This window comes from Polypterus senegalus, chromosome 12 (genome assembly GCF_016835505.1).
Source record: "Polypterus senegalus isolate Bchr_013 chromosome 12, ASM1683550v1, whole genome shotgun sequence".
Lineage (NCBI taxonomy): Eukaryota > Metazoa > Chordata > Cladistia > Polypteriformes > Polypteridae > Polypterus > Polypterus senegalus.
In genome coordinates, this window is record NC_053165.1 from 49,146,776 (window position 1) to 49,172,396 (window position 25,621).

Below are 25,621 nucleotides of genomic sequence, written 5' to 3' on the forward strand. Positions count from 1 at the left end.
AAGACTGGGCCTAAACTACAGGTCTATGATAACTTTGGAGAAAGTCTCCAAATTTGTATTCAATTAATATTTGCTAGATGGAATATATCTCATTCTTGTCTTGCTCTTTTAGTCCCTTGAGCAAGACCCTTAACCTGCAATTGCTCCGTCCTGGGTATGACATTAATCTGCATCCATCCCTGCATGTAGGACCTCCAACCTGCAGAGAAAAATTTGGGGGTTGGTGGCAGAATTGGCACTCCAGCCACCATAAAAAAACCTCACGCTGTTCCACTTCATCTGAACTAGTTTGGTGCTGAGGTGTCACCCGTTGCATGGCTGCACTCGGGTCCTAATCAGGATCCTGAGTTGGTGGGTGCGGCAGTGCACTGTATCAATACGTGCTCCTAACCTCTCTCTCTCCCTGCCTTGGAGTGTCTGGGCATTCCCAACAAATACCTGAAGTAAGTAATTGTGGATAAGAAAGCCGGGTCAGCCCAACTGTTGCTACTGCAACCAACCACCAGGAAAAGCAGAATGAAAATGTTGATGATAAAAATGTATATTCTCTGTACAGCTGAACTGAACCCACACTCTTCATTTCAGGAATATAATTCTAAGTCAAAGATTTTAAAGTTGAGAACTTGTAAAAGCCGTGTCAATACATCCTAGACACTCCAACAATGTCTTGATTGAGAGCATCAATACTGTGTTGTTAATTTTATAATCTTTGATTAGATGCAAGAAACAAAGCATTCTGACACAGTTTTACTACTTGGGGGTATTCTGGGTTTGCATACAGCACACCACCACAACAACGCTCTCTATATACTATCTGCTATATCATAGAACACTAAGCATTTTGTGTCCGGTACCACAGAGCAATCTGATTGGTCAGTTTGGCTTTGGTGACACAATTTAAGAGGAAGTGCCAATGTAAGATGCACGAGGAGGAGTAAAGGCACATGCTGAGGGAGTCACACTCCAAGACGGAAAGTATAAAACTGGACAGGAGGTGAGAAAGACACATGACAATGTAGCAAGTCTACATAACACTAAAAGTGGGTTGGCTTTCTGCACTGGTCGCCACTGTATTATATGGCCTGGAGGTTGTCTAAGAAAGATCCCTTCAGGCGTGATTGTGGACAACTAGCTTCTGGGAGGACCCCACCCAGTAAGGATTCCAGCTGCCTGTTGCAGGCATCATGTTGCTATGACATCTAAGGAGGAAATTGATATTTCTGTGGGAAACTTTTCTTTTTAAGTGGAATGGCGAAAAAGAGAGAAGCAGAAGGCAAGGAGCTCGGCTATCTACGCTTAAGAATATTTCATGATCAGACTTCACCCAGGGGACATCTGCTATTTGTGGGTGGCCACCCCGAAGTTGAAACAGTGAGTTGAATCCCCAAGAAGAGGCAAGGAGTTGTGGTATATAGACCTGAGGTTCGGAGAGTCGGACTCGTGTTTTAAGTTCTTCGGTATAGCCAGCCAGGAATTCGTTTTTGCTTGAGGACCGTTTATTTTTCCCTGCAACATGCTGTAGAAACTATACTACAAGATTTTTCACCAATGCATGGACTACTTTTTTTCTTTCTCTTTTTCAGATCCATTTCCTTTATGTGTGGTTTAAACCGGGGATTAAGATTTGGCCACTGAGGGTAGGGAGGCTGGAGAGGCTGTCCGGGGAAAAAGGGATCACTAATGAGCACTAAGTCACTGGGCATGTAAATGTATCAACGTTGGATTACAAAACACTTGCTAATTTAACCAGTCCAACTACCATCGGGTTTCTTTCAAGTATTAGTGGGCACATGAAGGGAAGAAGAGGGGCTGAGGACTGAATATTTTAATGCTATTGCATCCTCGAACATCATCCACTTCCCTCTCGGGTGGTGAAGTGTAGTGATCACAACCCATTTCGGGCGATTGTTGTAACAATATAGGACAGAGTCTGAGAAGCAGGTATTATGGGAAAAATTAAGAAAGAAAGGGAGCGCTGGTGAAGAGAGATTCAGACGTACACGGATACAGAAGAAAGGCAATGGAAGTGCACATAGGGCAAGTGATAACAAATATTTTAATTTATTCTACCTCTGTTCGACATGTACTGTGGCTAATACATAAATATTGTCAGACATGAGTGATTAGAAGGCACCTAGATAGAAATATTATACTTTATTGTTCCCAAGTGGAAATTAGAATTTTACAGAAGTCCACAAATAATTAAATAAATATAATAAAAATAGATAACATCCCCCACAAATATGCATAAAAACCCCTGGCATGGATAACAAAAAGCTGCTACTGTCAATAACAGGCTTGTTATGAGCAACTTTTACTTTGTTTTGTGGTCCGTAATTGTGTGTTTTAACACTGTTTCGTTTTCTTCTCATTACATGGGCATATCTTTGGGTATCCCTGCCCGTTTCATGCATTCTTTGAAATTCTTTTATAATACTTACATTCTTGTGAATATTTCCAGCAATATTCAGGTGGGTGCACAGATTGTTTGTTACTTAAAAAATTAATCACTTAAACACAGATAACTCTTTGGGGATGAATTCTGCCTCATCAACAGAATAACAGTGGTTTTCCAAATTCTGTGCCAACTCATTCTTTCTGTCAATTGTCATCTTACTTTCAAGGACACCTTCAGTACTATGACCATATTGCATGCAGAAGAAGCAAACATCCAAGTGTCACCAAGTGTCTGTTACGTATAGCTGAAATGCATCCTTTAAAAATTGAAGTAAAGGGCTTCTTTTTTCTTTTCAAAGGGATTCTTTTTTACATTATCAATGGTTTAAGGTTTGTTGATCTAAAGCATTTATTCTTCTTGATTCAGGTCAATTTATTTTTATTAGACACAGTTCCACATGAGAGCCCAGCATATATATTTAATGTATATACTGAATCTGTATCATACATATTCACCTGGAGACCACCTTTCTGGTTCTGGCATGGTAAGCAATCCCCCCTAGGGGACAAGAGAAGGTGCTGACACTAACAGTAAGCATTGAAGGGCCACCTAAAGAGGATGCCTAGCTCTGTCACCAGCCTCTGAGAAGACTCCACCTCTTCCAACACTAACATAATAAAATCCAGATAACTAGGGAGCCTGTCGTCTGATATTGACCAGCGAGCCAGTGATGCTGTCATGCATGAAAACTCCTCACTATACTTATGGCACCACACCGTGTTTAAATCACCTAAACCTTTCTTCTTTTCCATTCTCCAAAGTCTCAGACACATACACATGGCCTGTTGGTACTGCCCACCTGCTTGCTTAATGCTAACCACTATTGAGCAGTTGATTAAATGATAAAGGCAGGTGCAGCTAATACGGTGGCCACTCACTCTGTATACTGTCACACAAGTGTGACTGGGAGGCACCTAGATGGCCTGAATAATAGTAATACCACACAAGACCGGGGGTGGCAAGCTGCAGTAACTCTCTCTCTCTCAGTCCTCTGCAGACCGTCCACGGGAAATCCTGCTAAGTTTCAGCACCATTGATGATGCCACTTCTGGTATCTATGCCATTGATGATGTCACTTCCGGTCACAAAGACATCACTTCCGAGTCTGGCACTATTAATGACGTCACTTCTGGTCCTGACGACATCACCTCCGGTTCCGGCCCCAATGAAGTCATCATGCCTCCATACCATCAGTTCTGTTCTGAACTCTAACCTATGACCATATCTCATGTCACGCACGCGCGCATGGGAGGCAGCTAAAGGGCTCAGGTGAAGGCAGTTCTGAGGCATGCCGGGATGTGGCAGAGTGCACTAACTCTCTTTCTCACTTCCCTGTAGACCAAACCCGGGAGGCACCACCTGGCTCTCTTGACATCACTTCTGGGACCGAACCAATGGAAACAGACCTTACCAGCTCCGGCCCCCCGATGTCACATCCGGGCCTGATCCAATGAATAATGAACACGTGCCCGATCCTTATGACCTCACTTCCTGTCTCCCCCTTTAAAAGCCTTCCCTTTTCCCTTCTCCCGCAATCTGGTTTTGGACTCCATTGTATGCACTTCAGTGCTAGTTACTTTAAAAAAACGACTTTTGCAGCCAGGATACCAAATTATATGGGTGGCTGCCCCAAACCTTTATCTGTCTTTGTCTCATTTTGTGACACTCAACAATGTACCCATTTTGCAAACAAGGCATATTATATGGGTTGCTGCTCCAAGCCTTTGTGATGTCTCTTGGTCATTTTTGTGACAGTCGCATAGTCGGGGCTGGGACTGGAAGTGATGTCATCTGGACCGGAAGTGACATCATCGATGGTGTCAGGCCGGAAGTGATATCTTCAATAGCGTGGAACCTAGCAGGATTTACCATGGATGGTCTGCAGAGGATTGAGAGAGAGAGAGAGTTAGTGCAGCTCGCAACCCCCTGGTCTGATGTGGTACTACTATTATTCAGGCCCTCTAGCTGCCTCCCAATCACACATGTGAAAATACTTTGAAGCAAAAAAATAGTTGCATGCAAAAGTTGCAATCTAATGTGTTTCAGAATTTGCTGTAGGAATATCATCAGGGTCTGATAAGCAAATTCTAAGGTTGACATAACTGTTGCACCAGCAGAGCCACAATTTGTGCTTGTGATGAACAGATGATAACAGAACTGGGTCGGATTGTGTTCAGCTGGGCTTCTTGTACTGCCAAAAAGCATACCAGGAATTCTTTGATGATGCATGGCATATGTTGACCATATGGATATGACACTAAAATGATGCTGGCAGTGGTATTTGTAAAAAAGCTTTCATGATCGCTGGGAAGGATATAGGAAATCCAGCTTTCAAAGCAAGCACTAATGCCTATACTTTCCTCCAGGCACAAAAGGCAAACTGGGCCAAGGGGCAGTCAGTCAGTAATAGAGTTGGTTATATAAAAATAGTAGCAGTTTTGACATCTCACATGTACCTCTTGGTATCACAGAATGTGTCCTAAGTGGTGCATAGAATGCTGCTGACTGGTGTTAGGTCATCTATTGCAGTTAGTTGTAGATATTCCACTAGATTCATATAATGGGACAAGGGAATAATGGGTACACTGATGCATTTCTGGCAGCACTCTCAAAAGTGGGTGTTCTGTAGTCAAGTGGTCCTTCGATAGTCAGGTGGCTTTTTTGCATGTTAGGAATGGTCTCACCAGATGGTAATAAATCCAGTAGGTCTTGCCACCCCTTTTAGTTATCTTCCATTTTAAGCCTGTCTTCTCCCTTTTGTCAATTTGGTGAGTTGCAATGGAGAGCTAAATCAAAATAAATATCTTTATTTGATCAAGTGATTAAGAATTCGATATTAACTAATGAAAAAAATATGCAGAAAGCCTACAAACTAATAGCCTAATTCTACAGTACATCAACAAAAGTAAGACTGTGAAAAAGACCAAATAAAATCATAGAATCACTCAAACCCTGCAATCGTATGATGGAAACCTTTGTAATTAACAAAAGGAGTAAACCCTAAACAAAATTAATAACTGGAACCTCAATATAAGAGAAACTACACACAAGAAGGGTTCAGGGCAGGAAACCATTAAAGAGCAACATTATCAGAACAGACAGTGACCAATCTGGCTTTTAGGACATTACCAAAAAAAAGTCAGCGGGATCCTCACGCCAAAAGCTGACACCGGTCACACTTTTTTTCTTTTTGTTTTGAGTGATGTCTAAGATGGATGCAACTTCATTACTGGAGTGTGGCGACATGGTACAGTAGGCACTTGTATGTGAGATGCTCTGTGTTATCATATCATCCATTTTCCCCTGACAAGAAGAGGTCCAAAAGCATGACAAGAAAGTTTGATCTTCCAATATATTTTGTAATTGCCAGACCCTTCCTTCTTTAAAATTTAATTTTGCTATATATTATCCACTAGCAAAATACCCGCACTTCGCAGCGGAGAAGAAGTGTGTTAAAGAAGTAATGAAAAAGAAAAGTAAACATTTTAAAAATAATGTAACATTTGCTTTCTATTCGTTTGCATAAGCACAGTCCTTCACCAGCAATTATTTAATGTTAGCTCAGACCAGGCACTTAAAAGTTTCTCTCGCACTTTTGCTGAGTTTGTGTCAAACACTATTCTATCCCTGACCATCTCATCTTTGTTTGCATAAGCATAGTCCTCCACCAGCAATTTTAACTCCGTTACAAAGTGATCAAAAGTCTCGTTTATACCCTGCGTCCTCTCAGTAAACTTGTATCTCGCGAATATCGTATTTGTCTATAAACTTAATTTAAACTTGCGGTTTACACCGTGCTTTGTTTCCGCAGTAGCTGCACTTATGAATATGCGTGTATGCGTCACTCGCTTCATATTCTTTTGCTGTCTTCTCAATTGTGTAATGCGTTTTTTGTTCAGCGCTCTTTGGAGCTCTTCCTTGTTCTCTGCGTACTGCGTTCACAGTCAGTTCACGTGAGCCGCTCGGAGTACATGCATCAAAGGTTGTCAGCTGTGCTTGTGGTATCTCGTGCGATCTTGCGATGTCCATGGCTTTATTTAATGTTAGAAAAGACCCGGCACTTAAAAGTTTCTCTCACACTTTCGCTGAGTTTGTGCCAAACACTAGTCCATCCATGACTATCTCATCTTCGTATGCATAAGCACAGTCCTTCACTTGCGAATATTTAGCGGCAGCGTGTCTATTGGATTGCTGCCGACTGACGGTCTTATATGGGCAGGCACTCAATCACGTGGGAAGGTTCCAGTTATGACTGTTACGCATAGAATTTCGAAATGAAACCTGCCTAACTTTTGTAAGTAAGCTGTAAGGAATAAGCCTGCCAAATTTCAGTCTTCTACCTACACGGGAAGTTGGAGAATTAGTGATGTCAGTCAGTCAGTGAGGGCTTTGCTTTTTAGTAGTATAGATTTTAGCCACCTGCTCATTGTTATTATCTACCTTATTTTGTGCTTTTTTTTTTTTTTTAACTTTGTTTTTTTGGATAACACATTGGGAGCTAGTTAAAGTAGTCAGGAGCTCACACTGACCGGCTATGGTTGAATGGGTCAAACAAACTATTAGGTGTTCCATATAGGGTGTCCATTTTTTAATTTCTTCCTAAAGGTGAGTAGGGTAAAGGCCTATTAATTTCCTCATTTACCACCTGTTGAATCCTTTGTTTCTCCCTATCAGAATATTAGTAAAGCAGTTGTAATTTATCAATATTTTTATGTACATATTTATTTTTTTTACTTGTTTTTGTTATGTTTCATCTTGGATTCTCTTCCTGGCGGGGATTCACATCTTTGTTTTATGTCCTTTTTATCTATTTTTCATTCTTTTGTGCATGTTAATGTTGCTTGTGTTTATTATTTGTATTCTTTTTTTGTTTTTCATCTTGTCTGTGTATCAATGCTTTGGTTATGTTCTAAGAGACTGCCAATCCCCACAGGAACAGCCCTCCAGCCTTTAAGTCCAGAGGGTCTCCCACAGTTCCTCGCGGTTCGTTTGAATGTGTTTGAGAGTTTTGGTTTCTTTAATGCTTACTGATACACCTGGATTTTTGTCCTTCTACCCTGTGTTTTGGCTGCACTTTGGATTTGTGATTTTTGGGATAGTGTTTGCTTGGGATTGCCTTATTATCTGGGCAAATCCACAATACCTTTAATGTTCTATGGCACGTCACTGTTTGATGGAGCACTTTTGTGGAAATAAAACCTTTTTACTTTTACTGTATAAAGTTTTGTGTTCATCCCTGTTACTAGCTGGGTTTGACGATTTTCCCCTCTATTGTACATTTTTAGAAGTACTTTTTGGGATTTAGATTCTTTTGTATTTACAGCAATGTTTAATTAATTTATTATTTTATTAGTTTATTTAACATACGTTCTGCTTGATATATTTTAAAAGAGCAACAACAAATGGCTGCCATTTCTCAAGGACACGCATATCATGACAGCACCCATCGTCAAAATAGAATCCCATACTGGGATTCAAAATCCTGGAGAGACAGATGCAAACTTATTGTATTTCAAACCATAAATGTTTAAGTAAAACTTCCGAGTACAAATATGAATAAGCCTCATAAAAAAAACCCACCCTTACATGTATCCAATATATACGTCGTACATGACCTGAATCTTTTCTGGATCGATAAGCTGGTCAATTAGTCTGATTTTGGAATCATTTTGTTTAATATGGAAAACTTCATGGAAACTGGACCACTGCTTTTCTTTATCAAACCTGGCGCCTATACCCCTTATTTTTCAAGTTCAGTATTGACTGAACTATTTTTGTGTTGATATGAAACAAAGGAGGGAATTTAAACAAAAAAAAATAGTAAAAATAGAAAAAGTGCTGCCTCCCCTGAATAAGGGCAGGGCACACCAAGTAGTTCCTATCATTTTTGAGCCACGATACTCCATAAAACATTCCAAGAATGCCATTCAAAGATAAATAGTAACTAGTGGGCACAGTAAGGCCTTGCCTAGGGTGATGTGTGCCAATGCGATTCTGATATAGCCTACGGGCTATTATCCCCTACCCTAAACCTAACCTTACCCCTAACCCTTCTTTGCATGATTCATTGTAAACCTCAAGGTTTGTGCTACTTACTATAAATGTAAGAACCTGCCAACCTGTTAATGATATTCTTTTCAAGCTATTTTAATGGAAACAGCCCTTTAATGACTTGAGGTATGATTTAATACAGTACACACTGTATGCACAAATTTGAGACATATCTGCCATTATACTCTGAACTTCCTATATTTTAAAAAAACATAATGATAAGTAATTTGAGAAAATCTAATGACTGTGACAATACTGCTACTACTATTATGACTACTGCTAGTGTGTGCCCCCTTATAATATTTCAGCACTCCTTGGGGGAAAGCTCTTTCTCTCCACTCTGGGAGGAGTTTTTCCCTTTGTGCCTTTGGCACATCACTGTAGTTTATTATGCTTGACCCAAAACACTAATTCAAGACAACCAGATATCCTGTATTTCCTGGGAAAGTCCAATATATTAGCTCCAATGTATGCATACCTAGTCTTAAACACTCATTTGTTTTATAATTTTAATTTTACTACATTCTTAGTGTAAGAACATATGAAGATATTGCACTGTGATAACTGCAGATCAGTTGACTATATTTTGTCTCCAATCACATCAGTTGTGTTTAAAATATATTGTCACAAATCTGTTTCTGGGGATCACCATTCAAGCTCTTCCCAAGTATGTGATACCACCCTAGACCAAGAGGGAGCCGCTGCCATAACAGTCTTGTCGTTTTCTTCCTCCACAGCCTTGAGAAACTAACCTGTGAGGGCAACTGATCCCACCCCTTCAGGTCCTGAAGCTCCAAAATATTGACCATCCAAGAACGTGGTATCATTATCACAAAGATGACCTGACGGAAGGAGCTTCAAGTCAGATGACTTACCAGCAGAGTCAAAAAGTTTAAAAGCCACTCCACTACATGGCAATTGTTGCTGTTGTTTTTCTAATGCCATCAAGCGTTGCTTTTTTGTTATACATAATCAATATACAGGGAGGACAGTGTTGGCACCCTAAAATATTCCTGCTTTGTTGATCTTCCTTCACTTGGGTGACTACAATAAGTACAAGATCTGATCAATCTGATCTTTAGCTTGATGACTGTGGAAAACGCTAGTCCAATGTTAACAAACTTCCTATTTAGATAGCTAGTTTTCACTGTCCTTCAAAAGATTGCTTCAGCACTGAGATAGACAAACACTAGTCCAGCACATCCAGCTAAGAAAGGACATTTTTTAATTTATTTATGGTGTTTATATAGTCTACGTTAGTAACACTGTTGACTGGTTTTAATATGACATTGTATAGTTAATGGCTTTGCAATTTGTTAATTGAAAAAGCATGCATGTGACTGATTGATTTTTATCTGAGAGTTGTAACTATTACCATGACCTTGCTAGTGTGTTACTTTAAAAAAAAATAGTTCTCATCTAATAGTAATATCTGCTCAAATCTCTTTTGGAGAGTTTTCTGTAGCCACACCACAGTAAGAACAACAGGCTGCACGCGAATTACATCAAGCACTGAATGTGGCTTTGGGTCTAGGAAGACACGCGATAACCGTAATGATGACCCACACTTTGTTGTCTTGTGGTGCCTGGCACTCCTTCGTCACATGCATGCATAAGTCAATTAATGTTAAAGATAAACAGGTAACATGCATGTAAAGCAGGAATTACAGGCACATGTTTCCAAAAGGTTTGGCCTCCTCTAAAACTCTCTAGGGTAACTCCCTTTGACAGCATAATGAAGGAGTTTTTTTGCTTATTTAATTTATGGTATTTACTCTAATTACCCCGTCCAAATCCAGGCTTGCATTAGCATTAAGCAGATGTGTATCACAAATACAGACCTTTCTTTCACTACTGTATGTTTCACTAACAACATGCAAAACATTAAAAAGCATACGACTTCCGTACAGGCAGCTAAATCTCAGACTCTATGAAAGAGCTCCTGCATGCTGGCCATAAAAGTAATGCTTGCTATACTAGGTATGTTCATGTTTTTTGAAAAAAAGTCTTGTTGAGTTTTCCTTAGGCCTTGCTAGTTTATCGGACATGTTGTTATTGATCCACTCAACAGAATTATGAAAACTGAATTTCTTGTTTCAGAATAAGAACCATAGGAGAAATCTAAATTGGAAATATTCTATATTAGAAGTGAAAGGAGAGACTGCCTCAGCAGATTTGTGGGTGTACATTACCATATGACATAAATACTGAGCATTAACTAAAGAAACAATGTTGCATAAATAATAAAAGAAGCAACCTCAGTTGATTTGTTAATCAAATGCAGTATTTAACAGGCCGAAATATTCATGTTGTAATGTGACTTTCTTGTTAATCAGTGTTAGAGAAATCTGATTGGCCTCCTGATTCTATTCATAAACATAGCCTGAGATCAGTGAGATATGCTAACCTATAACTAGGCCCATGCTCTAACGGGATAATGGTTAGGATGTTAAATTCACACAGGAGCTTGACATACACTCATGCTGAATTTTTTCACCTACAATCAATTTGTAAACAGAGAACACATTTTTCTAATAATTTGTTTTGCAGAGTTTAGAAGCTGTCATTATGGAATATCATTCTTTTTATTTGCTTATCTATCTATCTATTGACCGGTCTTTGCAAAGTATATCTTCTTATCACAGAAGACTCAGGCACAAATGAGGAGAGATCCCCAAATAGGCACTACATTGACACAAAAATGAGCAACCAAGTAGTGTGGTAAACAGTAGGACTTTAGGATCTTTTAAAACTCAACTTGATGTTATTTTAGAAGAATTAAGTGGATAGGACTGGTGAACTTTGTTGGCCTGAATGGCCTGTTCTCATCTAGATTATTCTTCACATAATCCAGCAGCAGTATACTGATACAAAGAAACAATATTAAATTAAATAGTAATAAAAATGAAAAAAATTAAAATAAAATTAATGTCAGCATTTACTCCCCCGGGTGGAATTGAAGAGTCGCATAGTGTGGGGGAGGAACGATCTCCTCAGTCTTCTATCTATCTATCTATCTATCTATCTAATGTTATCATGTACTCCTTTGCATGGGACACTTGTATCCTGCCTTTCTTGCTACCTATCTGCTATAAGACCTTTTCCAAATATATATATATATATATATATATATATATATATATATATATATATATAGTGACAGATGGGGGTGCTATCGCTCCCTTGAACCCCTGTCCACGACTCCAGACACCAGGTAGAAGTCCATTCCTTGACTTTATTAAATTGCCACAGTGCACAAAGCACCCTCTCCTCCACTATACTCATACAAATCAAAATCAATAGCAATAATACAATCCTCCACTCCCAGACGCGTTGCCACCCTTCCACCTAGCTCAGCTCGCCGTCTGGGAGCTCCCACAGTCCTTTTATATTCCCTGAACCGGAAGTGTTCCAATCCCCAGTCCATGTGACTCTCAATCCCTTCCGGGTCAGGTACAAGTCCTTTCTTTTCAACCCGGAAGCCCATCGCTCTTCCTATGACGTACTTCCGGGTTAAAGGGCACAAAGAAGTCTTCAGTCCTCCCTGCAGCTCCCTCTTGCGGCCCCTGTGGTATCCAGCAGGGTCTTGTATAAAAACTACATGTCCCATTACTCCCTGCTGGTCTTCAGGGCACCGCCATACTGCAGGGAGGGCTCCATCTGACGACCTGGGGGTATTGGCCGGGATGACAAGCCGGCCACATCTCACTATATATATATATATATATATATGTATATATATATATATATACATATATATATATATATATATATATATATTGTCACACACGTGCGAGTTGGAGGCAAAGAGCCTAAAGGTGAGTGAAATCTCGCGAGACAGGGTTTATCACATGGTACTTATCTGAATCTCTTTCTACCTACAGAAAACTGGAAGAAAAATAAATCCATTCATTTTCAGCTCCAAAATGGCCACGATGACGTCACTTCCGGTTCCACACTCAACTACTTCAGTCTACTCATGGTTCCATGGTCCCACCTCCAATCGTCACTCCCTGCCAACCATTTCTTCTCTCATCTTACAATCTGTTATTTAAACGCCATTTTGTTGCAGTAAATCATTCATTCTGTACTGGAAAGTCACTTTGAATCATTCTTTATTTCATTTTGTCTGGACGAAAATATATGGGGACGATCCCCAAATCTTTTTATATTTTGAAAGACTCTTTATTTATTACTATACTGTATATATATATATATATATTGTCACACATGTGCATGTGGGAGGCAGTCAATGGGCTTAACTAAAGAGAATGATAAGCTGGGGTTGACAGTGAGAAACAATGGTGCTGTTTATTTACTTCTATCTGTCTATCTATCTATCTATCTATCTTCTGACCAGTCTTTGTCCAGTATAATCTCTTTGAAGAAGACTCTCTCAGAATGCCTCCTGTGCTGTTTCTCCTCCTCATGCGTCTCACACTTGACATTTGTATTTTGATTGCATCCCCAAAGCCAAACTGACCAATCACACCAAAGCCATACTGACCAATCAGGATACACACAAACCTTATTGTTGTAGTGTATAGTAGATTTTTCAGGTTTTGAGATTTTGCTCTGCTACATATTTTGAAATGCTGCTATTATTTGAGCAGTTAACTGCTAATGATTTTACAAGTGGACATGTTATTATTGAAATAGCTGTTTCTTTCACCGTTTAGTTCATGTTTCTGTTCAAATTATTTGAATAGAATTTAGAGTCCAAGCTCTATAAAAAAAAAAATGTTCTTAAAAAGAAAACAATAATTTGGCTCCTTTTTTTTTCTATGGAAAAATACAAACTTCTCTCTGAATTGTCATTCTAACTGAAATATGAGAGTAGGAAAAGGCCACTTAATTACACGAGTAATTCAATTAGAAGTAGTGTTCTTTTTTTTCAAATAGCATCAGTTAACAAAGTACAGTACAGTAGGTGCAAATGACAGGAACAGCTACTTTATTGCCATTTCTGTTTCTGTTATCAATAGCAAGAAGCTGATTTAAAAAAGTGACGTTTTGAAAGAAATGAAACAGACAATTTTTAAAAAGACAGCTGAGTGTTACTTACTCATACAAGTCAGATTCCTTTTAATAGTAAATCAGCACTCGTGCATTTCTGGATCGATCCAATAAAGGTTGAAATTGAGAAATGATGGCATATTTAATCAAGACCAGAGACATCAGGAATTGGTCCAAACTAAAACCTGCACCCACTGCACCTCTGAGTTGAGGAGCCTGGATGTAGAGAATTGTCTTCTTCAAAGAAAGAATCAAAACATTGCAAAATCACCCTGCTCAAATTCTAAGGCAAGGATTCATAGCAAAAGTATTTGAAAGCCATCATAAAAATGTAAATGATCAGAATGAGTTGCTGCTGTCCACATAACTGGTTGTTACTATGGTTAGATAAAGTGAGTACCAATCTAGAAGGGGGTCATCATCTTACTGTACTGTAGACGTGTGTGTTTATGTTCAGACAGCTCAGATCTGTTCATTTTTAGCCTTTGGCAAAGCCGAGCACTGAAGTAGCATGAGCCGCTAGTGGCATAGGCGAGGCAAGCGATGGGCTGGAAGGAAATAGAAACCACAGCTACAGTATATCCATGAGTTAATTGCTGTGTTTTGATGATATTTAAAGAACAGCAACAATGTACATCAATTTTCAATGTAAAAGTGATACATATGGTTGTAGCCAATATTTAACAATCGGTAATGTGTTGAGCTACGTATGAAAGATCTAATGTGAGGTGCTCTGCAGCTGAAATATTTATTTTTGCATTGGTGTTAAAAAACATTGCATTCTGTGTGCTTTAAAAGGGTGTTAACACGAAACAAACAATCTCAGAGATGTGTTTTTTGAATGAATAAATAAAAAATAAAAATCAATTACCGGTAAATCATATTTATTCCAGTTTCACAGCAGGCAGTGGTGCTACCTTTCAGTTTCTAATTCTTTTTTAATTCACCAATCTATTTAACTCTATAACGACTTTGCCAGGTCCCATGATATTTTTTGGATTTTCTCTGAAATATTCTAGATTGCTTCTTCACTCCAATCATGTTTTTAAGTAATTTAGAAATTCTACATTGACTAAGTGTAAATCAGTGTGGATGTGTACATTGGATTGATATCACACCCCGTGTTGAGTCTATAAGGGAAAAGAAATGAAGTGCTTGAAACTGCCTGTCTGTTTAACCAGGACATCCAGACTTTGTATCAGTAGATTTAAATTAGAAGATGAGCTCATATATAACATTTAACTTTGTAACTTATTTTATGATAACAGTGTTACATATAAGAAGTCGTATTTTTTTGAACCAGATATCCACTTTAGATTTTTAACTATGTTGGGACTTTTGAATTGTATTGTTACTAGAAAGAGGTGTTGCAAGAATATACTATTTATCTGTATGCTGATTGGTGTAAATGAAACACTTTCTAGTTATTAAATGTAAATGAACCTAGCCGATTAAAGGAAGCTATTCTGATAGACTTCTTCAGTATACATTAACAAGAGCACTTGGGGCTCCACCAGTTAATGAAAATAAAGGACATCCATTTTGGAGTTCATTTGTAACGATGACTCAAGACTTATTCTTTATCTACTGAGTATTTGAAAACCACAATTTTGAAAAACAGAAAGATTAATTGATACAGATTTTTTTATGGTTTCACAGTGGTGTAATGGCTTGCACTGCCTTAAGGTTCCAGGACAACTACGTTAGAATTCTAGCCTAGTCGTTCTCTCTGAGGAGTTTGCATACTCTTCCTGAGTTTCTGTGGCTTTACTCCTGCGTCCCATAGTTCAATTGGCAATTCTAAACTTTCCCTCACTGCATAATGTATCCTATGATGGATTGGCACCCCAGTTCAAAAACAGATGTGCCACACATTTAAAACTACTGTGCCACTGCCAGGACCACCAGCAGGAGAGATGGGCTGAGTGTCAGCAGCTGGTGTTGCATCCAATTCAGTCCCCCTTGTCAGTCAATCAAACCTCAAAATCAGTGACATCTCATGATCAGGGCTTGCACAGAAATTCATTTTAGACCTCAGCCCTTCATTATGAGGTCCAAATTCCATTCTTTTTTTTTAAAGTTATTCTCCTTTATGAATGTTCCATTCTGTTATGGTGTATAAAATCTACATCTTATTCTGTATTATATTTTGCTCAAACCCAACAAGATGAATTCAGATGTAGGAGGCATTATAATAAAAAAGACAGATCCTCTTCCTTATACCTCACTTTTATACCAGTTGTTCATACCTTAGTGCTAATTTGGTTTACAGCCTGGGAAAGGAAGCCTGGCCTGATACCTCAGGCAATTGATTACTTTACGGATAGACATCTGGGACATCAGCCTGGGAAAGGAAAAACTGAGGCAATATCAAAGAACTTTATTACCTGGGGAGCAAAATTCATCTATCATATTGACAGTCAGCCAATCAGGTGCATGGAACATTCATGTGTTGTGAAACCACGGCATGAAACTTTATAATAAATATGCCTCATTTTAAGCAACATCAGAAACAGAAGAAGAAGAGAAACAGTGATGACAGAAGAACAACGTCAGAGAATAAAACAAAGACACGTGTGACCAGTTTTTGTCTGATCGTCAGTTAACAGCATTCTCATGAACATCGATTGCTAAATAAAACGCCGCCTGGGATTTTCATCCTTGACATCACTGATTCCTTTCAGTAAGCTTTTTTTAAAGACTATTTTATTCAGACTTTACTATCAAACTTATTTTCTATTACTTATTATTGTTCTTTAATAAATAGTAACTTGTTTTCATCTTTCTATGCTTTGTCTTAATATCTAGAGTGATTGAAGTAATAAGGTAGATTTCCAAGAGCACCTGAAGTAGCTAGAGATTTTCCTATTTAGCTCTATGCTGCGGGGTTTTAAGGCTGAGAGTGAGGGCGCCGCTCAATAGTTAGGGACAATACGAGAAGAAGGTGCCCTTGGCTGATAAATGGCCTATAGTCAAGGATACTGAGTCTTTGTATGTTTTAATATTTTCTTGGAGACCAAAAGTAATATTTAGGTCTGAGGTCTATTTAAAACATTGTATGTTGTTTGTGCCGATAATAAATAAGTCTCTTGATGTGCTGAGAGAGTGACAAGTTGTGTTATACCTAAAGCATTTGTGTGGTTTTTAAGTGCTAAAAGTTAGCCAACTGTGTGTGTGTCATTCATAGGGCACTGTTGTGGTTAGGGTCTGAGTGTATGTTTATCTATGTATGCGTGTGTGTTATTATTTGGGGTGCGGAAGTAGACTAGTCCAATAACGAACTTGACAAAGAAAAGGGTAAATAGACAATAACACACATTCGAATCAAGGAACCCACAAGAACACATAATTCTGTGGCTCTTTTACAGTTGACAACTGCGTACATAATGGTTAATTCTTTTCACATCATAGAATGGGGCATTAACTAATATACAACCTACAAATGATGGCACACTGCAAGACACTGATTGCACCATGATAAAGTCTGTCAATGTCCCTCACTCAGTTTTGGTGAACTGTGACACAGCCTTCCTCAATGTCGCACCCCCCTGAAATGCCGTCTCACATAGACAGTAGCTTTGCCATTCATTACTAGTCATGTGGTTTGACATCCTCTAGGCAATGAAATCCAACAACTTTAACCATTAAGTGTGAAATGCTTTGCAGCTTAAAATTTTGAAGTGTGACACTGACCTAAAGACACATAATTCAAAAAAGAGGGAAAGTAAGAGTTCACCAACTTGGGATTACTTGGGAATATCAAAGAGATCTCATAAAAACCTCAAGATAGAGACTGATAAAAGGATTTCAAAAACCAAATAACCATAGCTGATGCATCATTTACTCACCCTCTCATAGTCTGGTAAGACAGACAGAATTCTCATAATGGAGGTGCAAAAAGGCCAGTGGTGCAGGGCAACAAAATTCCTATGATTTTCTTGAACTGTTCATGTACAAAGAAGCTGACAACCTTCCAGTAGCAGACATGAAGCAGATGAAGTTTAATTTTAAAGCAACAAAAATGAGATATGATTACAAAATGGAGGGTTCTGAAATTCAAAAGTACACCTTACACAAAGGTGTTATAGGGCAGTGTTACTCTATCTTTATTCCCTCAGGACTCAGTTCTACCTTTCAAAGTTCACTAATGACCCGCACTCAGTAACTGAAGAGTGAGTGGAATGCGACTCAAAGACTATGACAACCTACGATCCAAAAGTGGGCCACAACCCAGTTGTTGAGAAATTGTCAATGTCCTCATTTAAACAATGGAAAGAAGGGTAACAGAATATTGGGGTTACAAAGCTACAAAGCCCCCTGTGCAGAGAGCAAGTCAAGGAAGGGTAATCTTAGGCTTTAGAATGTGGTAAGTGGAAAGAAGGCTGAAATACTGGACAAGTGTACAGTACTTATGGCTGTAAGAGCAAAAGGAGTGAGAAAATGGATAAATAATGTGTATGCTTACATGCTTTCATGTATTCCTGTAGCTAGGATGCCTATTTGCTTGTATGCTTATGTAATTCCTTATTGAATTAAATAACATATTTAATCAGAAAGTACATCCTTCTAACATTTTAGCAAACACCCTGTCTTCATTGGGAATTGCAATTGTCTTGTTTTCTGAATCAAGAACTTTTACTCTGACATTTGCTCTCAATATTGCTCTGGACCAAGTAACATATCTAAAAAAATATCCAAAGTTTCCCAAACGATAGAGATGGAGGAAATGGCACAATTGTTTGCACGCTGAAATGCAGTGTGAAAATGAATGTAATAATTTGGTTATAAACACACACTTGTGCATCTGTGTCCTTGCACGGATTGGCCAGATTGGAGTTTCTGGTGTATGTTTATGACTGTCTCCTGTCACACACATGTGAGTAGGAAGCAGCTAAAGGGCTTAAGTAATTGTAATTCTACACCAGACCAGGGGGTGGCAGAGTGCGCTGACTGTCTTTCATTTCCTTGCAAACCACGGGGTTCCTATGCCTGTGATGACTTCACTTCCAGTTGCCGGTGCTTATGAGGATGTCACTTCCGGCCTCGAAGATGTCACTTTCCAGCACTGGTGCATGTGATGACGTCACTTCTGGTCATGAAGATGTCACTTCCGGTTCCGGCATCAATGATGTCACTTCCTCCACTGACCTTTAAGGCTGCCGTCTTACCTTCACCTTCTGTTTTGGACTCAGTATCGTGAACATATCTGTAAAAACTTCAATCTTTTGCAGCCAGGGATATTATACAGGTGGCTGCCCCAAACCTTCATGATGTCTGTTGGTCATTTCTCTGACACTACATATTCACAGCACTCATTTCCAGATGTTGCACAGTTTTATGCCATACACTGACTCAAAGTTGTGAAATCTAAAGTGTCATCCATGAGCCATAAGTAGAGATAAGGATGAGAAAAGATTGAAAGAGTTGAATTTTGTTTTTTAAGTTAAGCAAAAAAGGCTTGGGAGGTGATGTGATAAAAGTCTATACAATTGTGTGGGATATTAGACAGGTGGAGGCCAGCTGTTTCTTTAAAATGTGCTCTTAAACAGCACCAAGCAGACACAAGTGGATGATGGTTAAGGTAAAGTTCACCCACATATGTGGTTTTCCACATAGATACCCAAAAGTAAGTGGAATAATTTATTAAGCAGTACTGTTTTTAAAATTTTAAGTTCTCGATCCTGTATGTCTTTCTCTCATACTCTCATAATAAAACCATGCTAGGAAAACAGTAAATTTAAATAAGAAGTATAGCAAAAACAAATCTCAAAAGACAAAGATAGAAGAATCAAAAAGAACCTGAATTGAATATGGTAACTTATTTTATTAGATTATTGGAAATGCAACTTCCAATCTGGAATCCTCAAAAGTTTTGAATTTTCCCCAGATTTTCTTCAATGTCTGTTGCTGGGCAGCAATAGCAACTAAAATGGCTTTAGTTCTGACATCTGCAAGATATTTAAGTCTTGGAAACAAGACCCTGGAGTATAAGCTTTCCCAACGCTTCAGGAGTTTTATTATTTAGCCACTCCATCTTGCAACATACCTAAGACGTATGAGGATTCTGCTTTGCTTAAACTCATTTGTAGATACATAAAGATGTATTAGAAAGGTTAAGAAAGGAAATGTGATGGTTATGTGAAATTAGGTGACCAGCATCCGATTGTCTAATTAAAACATTTTTAGAAACAGTCCCTATATGATTGTCTGTTTAATGGCAGGGTGATAAGCTTGGATGACAAATAAAATATCTCTAACTTTAACAAAGTTAATCAAAAAGATTGATGAGTAGATGACAGGTGGCAGAATGCTGCCTTTACCTTACTAAGCCAGTCGACTTTTCGAGTGTAGTCTGTTTCTGTATTTCATGTCCTTTTAAAGAAAGTTAAGGGAAGTTCAAGAGGAAATTAGCCCTGGTCTTCTCTAAAAAACATCTTTACACATGCACTACTCGTGGACTCTTGTTCTGCCACTGACCATTAGTCCTACATTAGAAGGAAAGTTTGAGACACTGCCAAATGAATATCCGAAATAACAAAGTCCACAGTTTAGTCTTGACCAAAGTCCTGAATCAGCACAGGTGGTTAACTTTGTTAATATTCTAAATATAATATATTATATACCCATCATGTATTTATTTTCCTGTTATCTGGCAAAACTGAAATAACCAGTATGTCTGCCCTTAGGCAAATGCCAGGACTTTATCACAAAATAGCTGTAGTACCCTGCTTAACCCAGCATGTACGAGGGTGGACCCAAAAATAATGAGGCCGGAAGGACATTAGTTCCATCATTTGCCGCTAGGTGCGTGTACTGGACTGCCCTCTGCCTTATTTGGCCAAACGGCATCCTTGAAGTGCGTGTGCATGTGAAGATTGTGTGATGCAGTGCGGAGAAATCAACCTGAATTGTGGTGACTAGGCGATTGACTTCTGCATCACGACAACACAGTACTGAGTGTGCGGCAGTTTCTCACAAAAAATGGGATGACAACGGTTTCCCCCCACCACTACTCCCCGTAATTTTTTCAAATTTCCAAGAGTGAAGAGGGACCTTAAAGAAAAACATTTTGAGGATGTAGAGGAGATCAAGAAGCAAACGACAGAGGCACTGAAGGCTGTCACTTTGCAAGAGTTTCAGAACAGTTTTGAACAATGGGGACACAAGTGTATTGCGTCTCAGGGAGAATATTTTGAGGGTGATTAAATTTTGGAAATGTTCTGAGAAATAAACGATTTTTTTTAAAAAAAACATTCTCGTTATTTTTGGGTCCCCTCTCGTATAATGGTATAACGTAAAAAAGCATATGTTTATGTTTTTAAAATGTTGACATTTAGAACATTTAGAACAATCTAGACGAGAACAGGCCATTCAGCCCAACAAAGCTCGCCAGTCCTATCCACTTGTTTCCTTCAAGAAAACATCAAGTCGAGTTTTGAAAGTCCCTAACGTCTTACTGTCAACCACACTACTTGGTAGCTTATTCCAAGTGTCTATTGTTCTTTGTGTAAAGAAAAACTTCCTAATGTTTGTACGAAATTTACCCTTAACAAGTTTCCAACTGTGTCCCCGTGTTCTTGATGAACTCATTTTAAAATACAAGTCTCGATCCACTGTACTAATTCCCTTTAGAATTTTAAACACTTCAATCATGTCTCCACTTAATCTTCTTTTGATTAAACTGTACAGACTCAGCTCTTTTAATCTTTCTTCATAATTCATCCCCTGTAGCCCTGGAATCAGCCTAGTCGCTCTTCTCTGGACCTTTTCTAGCGCTGCTATGTCCTTTTTGTAGCTTGGAGACCAAAACTGCACACGGTACTCCAGATGAGGCCTCATCAGTGCATTATAAAGCCTGAGCAGAACCTCCTTGGACTTGTACTCCATAGATCGTGCTATATAACCTGACATTCTGTTAGCCTTCTTAATGACTTCTGAACACTGTCGGGAAGTCGATAGCTCAGAGTCCACTATGACTCCTAAATCCTTCTCATAAGGTGTACTCTCGATTTTCTGACCGCCCATTGTGTATTCAAACCTAACATTTTTACTTCCTATGTGTAATACTTTACATTTACTGACATTAAATTGAATCTGCCCAAACCTGCATGCTATCCAAGTCCTTCTGTAATGATATAACAGATTCCAAATTATCTGCTAATCCACCTATCTTGGCATCATCTGCAAACTTAACCAGCTTGTTACTTATATTCCTATCTAAATCATTTATATATATTAAAAATAGCAACGGCCCTAACACTGACCCCTGTGGAACACCACTCTTAACATTGACCCTTAAGAAGGGGCCTGAGTTGCCTCAAAACCTTGCATATTGTAATGTTTTTTAGTTAGCCAATAAAAGGTGTCATTTTGCTTGGCTTTTCTCTTTACTGGCAAAAATGCAAGTGTCCCTTCTGTTGCCTGCTCAAATAAGTTGAGAATTTCTTCTTTTAGTTCATGATTCGATTCCATAAATGCTGTTAAATGTTTGCTGTGCTGGAATCTTGAACGCTATTTCTTTGTGTGTCTTGGTTTACTGTGGTTTCACGAATAGGTGTTTAAACCCACATTAATAAACTGGGTGGCTTGTTAAATAAGTAAATACATGAACTGCAGAAAGTATCAAAGCTGAGGAGACCAGAGAGATTGGGGATCATAAACAACGCTGCAGGTCTCCGAATTATTACAGGAGACATCACCAGTGGTGGTATTTCATACAAAAATAATTCAAAGTTGACTCCAAAAAGCCTAACATTATAACTGCCTCATCATAAAATGGACTTGAATAAATGTCTACCATCATGAAATAGTAAAACTCACTAACTCCATCATTCTTTTTCTACTCTTGTAGGTTTCATTTTTCAATCATTGTGGCTTATCTCTACTGTACAATAATACAATAGCATTGGCTTTTTCAAATATGTAGTTATTCTTTGATAAAAATGTTGTGTTGTCAATTCATTTAAGAGTTATTGTCATGTGTATTCAATGCAATGAAATTCCTACTACACGCTTAACCATCATGCACCAAGCCACTTCTCTTCACAAAATAAAGGTAGTGGTGAGCAAAAGTGCCGAGTTTCCTATTGTATGCAGTTTCACAGACTTGATGCTAAATTTCAAATTGTATGCAATTTCCTAAGTTTGTTTTTTTGCAGTATTAAAAAGAAAAAATAAGGAACATGGCTTCTTAATGGTTTGGCAACATCGTGCAAAAGGTTTTAGACTTGTTTATTTATTAGAAAACGGTCCAGATGAACATTAACAAAGAAACACTGTGTTTTGGAAATTAATCATGATTCAACACAACCCACAAAAAGACAAAAAGATGTATTATTTTATGTTATTCCTAAGAACCAGTACGGATGTAGGGGATACGATTCCCAACAGGCAGTAGGAATGTCCTGATAAAATGTCCTGATCCTCCAATCAGCCTCAGTGCTCATCTGCTGCCTGATCTGTACTGTATTCCCATCCCAAAGATGTGCATGTTAAGCCGATGTCATATTACGAGGCTTCTGGTCATTGGATTTGCTGAGTGCAGTTGCGGATCTCATCACCGGACTATGTCGCATCACATGACTAAAACTCGCTAGACATGTTAGCATAGTCGTGCTTGCCCCTTTTTTTGAGAACCAATAGTGTGCTGCCCTGTTGGAGAGGATGCTGGATGAATAGTTAACAGGTAAAGGAAGTTCAGATGAAGTCACTGCCCTTTTTTTCTTGTTCTATTCAGTTCTGCTACTTAAAATGTGAGACATCAGACAGACAAGCACCTCTTGTGAGGTCCAAAACACCTGCATTCCTAATTCATCATTGCTGCTTTATATACATTGTACTTCTGGTTGTCAGCTGTCAGCTCTCACCTCTCACATACACAGAACCTGCCCCTATGACTAAAGACAAAATTCATTGTTTTTTTTTTGGGACGAGCCACAGTCTAGTTGGAGTCAATAGCTGGGCATGTCACATTATATGGCTGCCCTTCACGGGAGCTCACTGCAACTGCCTCTGACTCTCTACAACTGAAAATCACTAGAACAGTTGTCAAATGAGATATGACCTATAGTTGAATAATAATTCTAAAATCACCTTCGTGATTAAATACAAATATGTGCAAATGAGAGAGTGTTATGTAAAGACTTGAGAGTCAGTTTCTGCTTTGCACTCGATGCTCCCAGGAAAGGCTCCCCATTTTCAACCCTGAACTTGAATAAGATGATTCGATAATAAATAGCAAACTGAGTTTAGCAACAAGAAAAGTTGTAGGCAAACTGAAAAAGGAGTCCAGTTGCATCCAAAAAATGAAACCTGAAAACCTGCAGTCCCTTTGATCCCTTAGGAGCTGTGCACTCTTGCTGTAATTTAAAATCAGGCTCAGAATACGGATGAATGGCTTGGTGCTCATACTATTTGTTTTAAATGCCAAACTGCTTATTAGACCTTGCAATATTTGTATTGAATAAAGGAGATATTAAGGCACACGAAGAACATGTGGAGAACTGTGCATTGCTAAGTTTACTGTACAACATTCAATGTATTCAAAATTGCTGTATGTCATGTAAATTAATTTTCTTCTCCTAAATTGGAGCCATCAGTGTGTTTTACATTTGGACTCGTCCTCTTTTATGCAAGAATGTTTTCCTAGTGTTTCAACAGCAGTGTGCAGGGGGCCCCCTCTGCATTTTTAACAGCTGCTTTAATATGAGCTCACTCTTCTCTACAACACAGGAGCCATTTGGAGCCTGTTGATGTTTTGTTTTGTTCTTTTCCTTTTTTTTTTCCTTCAGAATAAAAATAAATTACATGACCCTGTTTTGAAGTTCTTTTGGAGTTAAAAAAAAGAATGAAATCCGATACTCTGAGTAGTTTGAGCAGAAGGAAGAAGATATTTCCCTCTAATGGCCATAGTTACAGTAACTAATAACAAGCTGGCCTCTGCAGGCTTGCCCACTTCAAAGATTAATAGCATAAGGGTTGCATACATAGCTAGAAGAACATTATGGTATGTGAACATAACGGGGGGGTGAAGTGGAGAGTGTGGAATAAAGCAATTCATAAATCGTATACGTTAGGAACAGCATGTGGCTGAGACAAGCGATATTAAATCACGGCATGGCTGCACCAGCCCCTAGCTGATTGTTCATTAACTGCAAAGCACAAAACTGGTCACAAATTGCCTCTGCCTTTTTTAGTTGGCTTGCAGACTGAGCGTTTTCATTCTGTTATAATTGTTTTGTAACTGACCAGTTCATACTATGATAATAACCTTTCTAAACAAGCATCATGGAGTGAATGGTCTCCTCTTGTCTGTCAGACTCCTTATCTATATAAATAAAATTGGAAGCTGTTTAGATGTCTGTTTGTTTGTCTATTTTATGGTGCACCAATCATGCAAAAATGGCTGAACTGATTTTTACTTAAATTTTGTATAGCATTGCTATTCCAATTTAAAATGAAGGCTATATGGCATATCACAGAGAGGGGATATAGGTACTGTAATAGGAGGGCGGGCAAATGAAACGCCAGTTCTGACATGGGAACCACAGTTCCCATCAAGCAACAGGCACGTCCTGGAGCTTATGAGAGGAAGGCTTCACACACCGTTCGCACAGGTTTTTATACCAGCCAAAGTGGAACATCATCTAAGTCTACAGGTACAGCATTTACTTCTCAACTAATTCGGATAATAATTTCCTGCTCTTGCTGGATTACACCTTTTGTCTCATCGTAAGCAAATGTCACACACACACGAGCATCTGGAGTCTCTTGTGAATGTTTGCTTGGTTAAGAATATGAGGAAGATTTTGGGCTTGACTTCACCACTAACTCAGTTTCCACTTCCTTTAGAGTGGAGGAGAACATCCCTGGAGATGATTTCCAATGCCATTTTTGGTCCTGACATTAAAAGCTCTGTCTCTTCCACTTCCTATCCTATAAAACTAGGGCTCACACTGAACGTCACAGTTCATTGGCCACACGTTTCCAGTGAAGACACAGCTCAATGCAAAAGAGAAGCAGTCCAACATTCTCAGGCGTATTTATCTTTTTATTTTTATTTTTTTTTCCACTGAATATTAATATTAAGAGTGTACT

General features: G+C 38.7%; 2 long non-coding RNA genes across 2 annotated transcripts in view; one reads left to right on the forward strand and one right to left on the reverse strand.

Annotated features, from left to right (window-relative positions):
* The window catches only part of LOC120541262, a 108,997-nt gene that overhangs the window by 44,218 nt on the left and 39,158 nt on the right, over positions 1-25,621 (reverse strand). The gene's annotated exons all lie outside the window — the stretch shown is intronic.
* LOC120541261 overlaps positions 1-25,621 on the forward strand; it is a 30,926-nt gene that overhangs the window by 675 nt on the left and 4,630 nt on the right. The gene's annotated exons all lie outside the window — the stretch shown is intronic.